This window comes from Entelurus aequoreus, linkage group LG07, assembly GCF_033978785.1.
Source record: "Entelurus aequoreus isolate RoL-2023_Sb linkage group LG07, RoL_Eaeq_v1.1, whole genome shotgun sequence".
Taxonomy (NCBI): Eukaryota; Metazoa; Chordata; class Actinopteri; order Syngnathiformes; family Syngnathidae; genus Entelurus; species Entelurus aequoreus.
In genome coordinates, this window is record NC_084737.1 from 36,382,724 (window position 1) to 36,388,723 (window position 6,000).

Sequence of the window (6,000 nt, forward strand, 5' to 3'; positions counted from 1 at the left end):
GGACAATGTAGACTGTTGATCCACCAGTGCTCATTATTCTTTGTGCAGCAACCCTACACATATGCTTCAGATTCAGCCCAAGTAGCGTATATGCTGGTCCATGGCCGTGTGCGAGGAAAGTTTGTGGGCGAGCTCAAGAGCTTGTTTTACTACCCCGTGAGAGAACGAGAAGCGGGGGAGCGCATTCTGGCCATGAGAGATGAGACCCAGACATTGGATCTCTTTGTCCATCCGCCTTGACAATCGCATCCGGGAACACAGTGTTAGGCGTAAAGCGGATTCCCTGTGACCACGCCCACCTGCTTCTGTGAATAGGCAAAGAACGAATACTCTTCTTCTTCCGCTCTCACACTACGGCTTACCGTATCTCTGGAGGAATACATCGCCTCGTCAATCGCCGCCGGCCATATTCGTCCATTCATGTCACCTTTTGCGGACTGATTTTTTTTCATTAAGAAGAGGGAAGGCTCTTTACATCCGTGTATTGATTTTCGCGCACTCAATAAGATTACGGTCAAGAACAGGTACCAACTACCCCTTCTGGAGTCCGTATCTACGCCGTTTCATGACGCTGCAGTGTTCACAAGCAATGCGTACCATCTTGTTCACATTAGGAGGGGAGATGAATGGAAAATGGCGTTTAACACCGCGTTGGGGCACTTTGAGTACTGTGTTATGCCGTTTGGGCTTACTAATGCGCCTCTGTGACATGGTAGGGCGATTTGTTTTTGTGTACCTTGATGACATTCTGATATTTACCCCCTCCATTGAACAACACCGTCAACACGTCCGTCAAGTTCTTCAGATACTGTTAGAGAATCGGTTAAAAAATGCACTTTTTACTCTCATCGCTGTCGTTTTTGGGATATATTGTGGAGAGGTAGGAGATTAGACCCGATCTGACCAAGATAAGGGCAGTTGCAAACTGGCCTACTCAAACGTCTTGGAAACTTTTACAGAGGTTTCTAAGCTTCTCAAATTTTTATCAGCATTTTTTAGAGATTTTATTAAGGCTGTGGAACCCTTACAGACTTACATCTGGCAATGTCCCATTTTTATGGGATTTGGCGTCACAGCGTCTGAAGTTTGTTTTTGCCACTGCTCCTGTGCCTGCTCACCGAGACTCTTCTCTCTTTTTTTTTTGTCGAGGTTGACGCGTCCGACACTGGTGTTTGGGCCGTGCTCTCACACTGTGTTGGTCAGAGTAAGAAGCTGCACCCTTGTGCCTTTTTCTCCAGGCGTCTCTCTCCGGCGGAGAGAAATTATGACATTTGTAATAGGGAGTTTTTGGCGGTGGTCTTGGCACTCCAGGAATGGAGGGACTGGTTGGAGGGCACTGTCCATCCTTTCGTCATCTCCATGGACCACAGGAACCTAGCCTACATCCGTACTGCTCTGCGTCTCAACCCCCCCAAGCACGGTGGGATCTTTTTGTCACAACATTTGATTTTTGTCTCGTCTATCGTCCAGGTTCTCTCAAAGGCAAGCGCGATGCGCTGTCAAGAATGTTTTCACCAGCTGCTGAAGATCGCCTTCCGGAGGCCATCTTTCCACATTCCCGGATTCTGGGTCTTTTCAGTTGAAAGTGGAGTCTGGCGGACGCCATAAAGGACACTCTTTCTCCTGCCGGCTGTCCCTCAGGGCGTCTGTTTGTTCCCTCTTCGCTTCGCTCGTAGGTCTTGATGTGGGCACACTGCTTTAGGTCGCCTGCCACCAAGGGGCAAGAAGAACTGCATTCCTGCTGGCTCAACATTTCTGGTGGCCATTTCTGCTGGCGGATACCAGAAGATTTGTGGCAGCCTGTTAAGTCTGTGCCAGGAACAAGGCCTCTTACCAGGCTCCTGCAAGTCTGCTTTGACCCCTCCCAATTCCTGCCTACCCTTTATCGCACATTGCCATGGACTTTGTTACTGGACTTCCAGCTTCAAGGGGTTTTACGGTAATTCTTACTATTGTGTACATATTTTATAAACTGAAGCAATTTGTCTGACAGAGGCCCCTAGTTCTCCTCCAAGATTTTGAAAGCTTTTTGTTTGTTCCTGGATGCGACAGACAACTTGTCTTCTAGATTCTATCCTCAGTCTAACGACCAGACTGAACAGGCTAATCAGGACCTGAAAGCGGTTTTGAAGTGTGTGTGTCACCAGCACTCAACTTCATGGTCCTTCTAGATGGCACTGGTGAAATATGCCCATAACACACTCGTCTGAGCGTCCACCAACTTGTCTCCATTTCATGTGGCTAACAGCTTCCAGTCCCCAGCATTCCCCCTATCAGGAAGCAGAATTGTCTGTCCCGTCGGTGGCTGCCCTTCTTTCAGGTGTGGCGTAACACCCGGGCCGCTCTGTCCCGGACGGCGAGGCGCAATCAAAGACTGTTGGATCAACATCACACTCCAGCCCCTGACTACAAACCCGGCCAGAAGGTCTGGTTGTCGTCCCGGTACCTACCTCTAGTCGTGGATTGCAAGAAATTGGCACCTAGATTTGTGGGTGCTTTTAAGGTGGAACGTGAGATTAAAGGCCTACTGAAACCCACTACTACCGACCACACAGTCTGATAGTTTATATATCAATGATGAAATCTTAACATTGCAACACATGCCAATACGGCCGGGTTAACTTATAAAGTGCAATTTTAAATTTCCCGCGACACTTCCGGTTGGAAACGTCTATGTATGATGCGTATGCGCGTGACGTAGACGGTCGAACAGTAAAATGGCTTCCCCATTGAAGTCAATACGAAGTAGCTCTGTTTTTATCTCATTATTCGACAGTATTCTGGACATCTGTGTTGGTGAATCTGTTGCAATTATGTTCATTGCATTATGGAGAAAGAAGCTGAGCAAGCAAAGAAGAAAGTTCTCGGTGCAAAGCGGACGTATTTTGCGAAGGAAGTCAGCAGCAACACAACACAGCCGGTGTTTCATTGTTTACATTCCCGAAAGATGCAGTCAAGATCGAAGAACTCGGATAACAGAGACTCTTACCAGGAGGACTTTTGACTTCGATACACAGACGCCTGTACAGAACTGGGACAACACAGACTCTTACCAGGATTACTTTGATTTGGATGACAAAGACGCAGACGTGCTACCGTGAGTATGCAGCTTTGGCTTCCAAACATTTGATCGCTTGCCCGTACGTGCGCGTCACGTACGTAACTTTGTTTAAATATATAAGCTTTATGAACCTTGGGTTAGGTGAACGGTCTTTTGGGCTGAGTGATTGAATTGTATTGGCGTGTTCTATGGAGCTAGGAGCTAGCATAGGAGCTAGGAGCTAGCATAACAAACACCTAGGTGTTTTTATGCAGGATTAATTTGTGGCATATTAAATATAAGCCTGGTTGTGTTGTGGCTAATAGAGTATATATATGTCTTGTGTTTATTTACTGTTTTAGTCATTCCCAGCTGAATATCAGGTACCGTGAGTAGCAGCTGCGCTTCCAAACATTTGATCGCTTTCCCGTACGTGCGCGTCACGTACGTTATAAATGATAAATGGGTTATACTTGTATAGCGCTTTTCTACCTTCAAGGTACTCAAAGCGCTTTGACAGTATTTCCACATTCACCCATTCACACACTGATGGCGGGAGCTGCCATGCAAGGCGCTAACCAGCAGCCATCAGAGGCAAAGGGTGAAGTGTCTTGCCCAAGGACACAACGGACGTGACTAGGAAGGTAGAAGGTGGGAATTGAACCCCAGTAACCAGCAACACTCCGATTGCTGGCACAGCCACTCTACCAACTTCACCACGCCGTTACTTTGTTTAAATATATAAGCTTTATGAACCTTGGGTTAGATGAACGGTCTTTTGGGCTGAGTGATTGTGTGTGTTGGGCAGGTGTTTGAATTGGATTGGCGGCTTATATGGAGCTAGGAGCTAGAAGCTAGCATAGGAGCTAGGAGCTAGCATAACAAACACCTAGGTGTTTTTATGCAGTATTAATTTGTAGCATATTAAATATAAGCCTGGTTGTGTTGTGGCTAATAGAGTATATATATGTCTTGTGTTTATTTACTGTTGTAGTCATTCGCAGCTAAATATCAGGTCACCCCCGGCTCTCACAGCATCTTCCCTCTCTGAATCGCTTCCACTCCCCACTAGTCCTTCACTTGCACTTTACTCATCCACAAATCTTTCATCCTCGCTCAAATTAATGGGGAAATAGTCGCTTTCTCGGTCCGAATCTCTATCACTTCATGCGGCCATCATTGTAAACAATAGGGAACTTTGCGTATATGTTCAATTGACTACGTCACGCTACTTCCGGTAGGGGCAAGCCTTTTTTTATCAGATACCAAAAGTTGCGATCTTTATCGTCGTTGTTCTATACTAAATCCTTTCAGCAAAAATATGGCAATATCGCGAAATGATCAAGTATGACACATAGAATAGATCTGCTATCCCCGTTTAAATAAAAAAAATTTCATTTCAGTAGGCCTTTAAAGCTGCCTTTATCCCTGAGAACCTATCCGGTATTTCATGTGTCCCGATTGAAAGCCTCAACCACTGCCTCCTCCTCCTCCCAGAATGATTGACGGCCATCTCGCCTTTACTGTTAAGTCTATTCTGGACTTCTGAAGGCGTGGCACGGGGGTTCAGTTTCTCGTGGATTGGAAGGGGTATGGTCCAGAGAGTCACTCTTGGGTGTCACAATCCCTCATCCTTGATCCTTTGCCAATATCTGATTTTTTTTGGTAGATTCCCAGACAAGCCAGAGAGACCCGAAGGTGGTGCCCGTTGAGTGAGGGGGAGGGTAATACTGTCACACCCGCTGTGACACAGGTTGGGACAGTTGTGTTTTTGTTTGGTGTTTTTTGCCTGTTGTCCCTAATATTGTGACCTTATGTTTTTGTAATTTTTTCCAGTTTGGAGGCGGAGTTTCGGGACTTCCACAGCTGTATTCCATTGAACCTGTCCCATTTATTCCCTTCAGCTGTGGCAGGAAGGCGCTGGCTACTGTTTGAGGTTGGAAGAAGTCTGTTTTCATGTCTCTGACTTGTAAGGGTCCTATCCTGTCCTGCGCCTTCCTGCCCGTCCCCGCAGCTCGCCTGTTTGCCTACTCATCTGGTGCTTTGAGTTTTTTTTGTGCTTGATCCTTTTTCCCGCGGTGCTATTTTTATTGTTACTGGCACCATAGTTTTTTGTTATTGCGATCAGTAACAGTGTGGACAATAAAGGAACCTGTCGCACTTACCGCTCTTGTCTTCTGCCCTTTTTTGGATCCACCATCGTAATTCCCAACATAGCTTATGCATTTAATTAAATCTTTGCATACACATTTTTTGATAATTTGCTTTGAAATCATAATTCAAGGGGATTGACAGATATTAAAGTATTTTTATTTTTTCCTAGCAACAAGTGTTTGGAATATGCATCCATCCGCCCATTTTCTTATGATATTATAATCACTGTTGCATGATCAGTTAATAATAAACTTTAAAATATATACAATTGCAGGCAGTACATGTACCTCTTGTGGCAATATTGAAATAACATATATATTTAGTAATAAAGATTAAGTATTTTATTGAGGCACACAATTTCCGGGCTTTCACAGGCCGCAAAAAAGGACGTGGCGGGCCATAACTTGAGTTTGACACGTGCGATAAGTACTTTAAAGGCCTACTGAAACCCACTACTACTGACCACGCAGTCTGATAGTTTCTATATCAATGATGAAATCTTAACATTGCAACACATGCCAATACGGCCGGGTTAGTTTACTAAAGTGCAATTTTAAATTTCCCGCGAAATATCTGCTGAAAACGTTTTGGTATGATGACGCTGCGGATGTGACGTCACGAGTTAGACAGGACATTTCATTCCAGCACCGCGGCCAGCTTAAAGTCGTCAGTTTTCATCGCAAAATTCCACATGATTCTGGACATCTGTCTTGGCGAATCTGTTGCAATTTGTTCATTGCATTATGGAGAAAGAAGCTGAGCAAGCAAAGAAGAAAGTTGTCGGTGCGAAGCGGAGTATTTTGCGA

At 45.3% G+C, this 6,000-nt stretch overlaps 1 long non-coding RNA gene across 1 annotated transcript; it reads left to right on the top strand.

Annotated features, from left to right (window-relative positions):
- The first annotated feature begins 1,304 nt into the window (after nt 1-1,304).
- Nucleotides 1,305-5,173, top strand: LOC133653756 (uncharacterized). Its single transcript, XR_009826769.1, has 4 exons — nt 1,305-2,488; nt 4,538-4,630; nt 4,710-4,793; nt 4,877-5,173. It is a non-coding gene; the product is annotated as an uncharacterized LOC133653756 (long non-coding RNA).
- The last annotated feature ends 827 nt before the right edge of the window (nt 5,174-6,000 follow it).